Source organism: Carlito syrichta, unplaced genomic scaffold, assembly GCF_000164805.1.
Source record: "Carlito syrichta isolate Samal-C Ts95f unplaced genomic scaffold, Tarsius_syrichta-2.0.1 Scaffold301538, whole genome shotgun sequence".
Classification (NCBI taxonomy): Eukaryota; Metazoa; Chordata; class Mammalia; order Primates; family Tarsiidae; genus Carlito; species Carlito syrichta.
The window spans coordinates 465,650-466,667 of NW_007245634.1; the positions used below are offsets into that span (position 1 = coordinate 465,650).

A 1,018-nucleotide genomic window follows, 5' to 3' on the forward strand; every position below is an offset into this window, starting at 1 on the left:
CTATATATATCATAACATTATAAGTATAATCTGGAAAATTAAGATTAGAGAAACACATTAATGGCCCAAAAGATGCAAACAGACATAGGAATTTAGATGATAATGACATTTTAATGTAAGAAAAATGATTTTTCAGGCTGGGCATGGTGGCTCATGCCTATCATCTTAGCACTTTGGGAGACCTAGGTGAGAGAACTGCCTGAGCCCATGGGTTCCAGAACAGCCTGGGCAACTTTGCGAGACTTCATCGCTACAATAAATAAATTTACAAAAAAAAAAAAAAAAAAAGGATTTTCAATAAATGGTTGGGTACTGTGAATAAACAGCAAAGGAGAAAACGATGATCCATACTTGCTCATGCCCATTAGGTATGCTATTATCAAAAACACAGAAAATGTGTAGAGCATATGGAGAAATTGGAACCCTGTGCATTGTTGGAAGGGAAGTAAAATGGAGTAGCTGCTGTGGAAAACAGTACAGAGGTTCCTGAAAACATTAAAAATAGAATTACCATATGACCCAGCAATTCCACTTCTGGGTATAACCAAAAGAAGAAGAAGCAGGATTTCAAAGAGGTATTCATACACTCATGTCCACTGCAGTACAACTCACAATAGCCAAGAGGTAGAAGCAATCCAGGTGGCCACTGATGGATGAGTAAATGAACAAAATATGGTATATACAATGGAGTATTATTCAACCTTACGAAGGAAGGAAATTTCTCTGCCACATAAATACATGCTACAACAAGGATGCACTCTGGAAACATAAAGCTAAGTGAAATAGGCTAAACTATTGGCTTATTTTGACAATTTATCAAAAAGACAGGCTGGGTGTGGTGGCCTCTTGTCTCCGCCTCCCAAAGCGCTGGGATTACAGGTTTGAGCTACCACGCCCAGACACCTCATGAGTACTTTCAGAACCCAAAACCCACCAGCCTTAAAGGAAAGGATGAACAAAGTGATCACACAAAGACATAAAATTTTTCTATGGCAGCCGGGCTCGGTGGCTCAGCCTG

The 1,018-nt window shown here is 39.4% G+C and overlaps 1 protein-coding gene across 2 annotated transcripts in view; it reads right to left on the bottom strand.

Moving 5' to 3' along the window:
- Window positions 1–1,018, bottom strand: part of SMARCAD1 (SWI/SNF-related, matrix-associated actin-dependent regulator of chromatin, subfamily a, containing DEAD/H box 1) — a 99,250-nt gene that overhangs the window by 84,246 nt on the left and 13,986 nt on the right. The window lies entirely within an intron of this gene.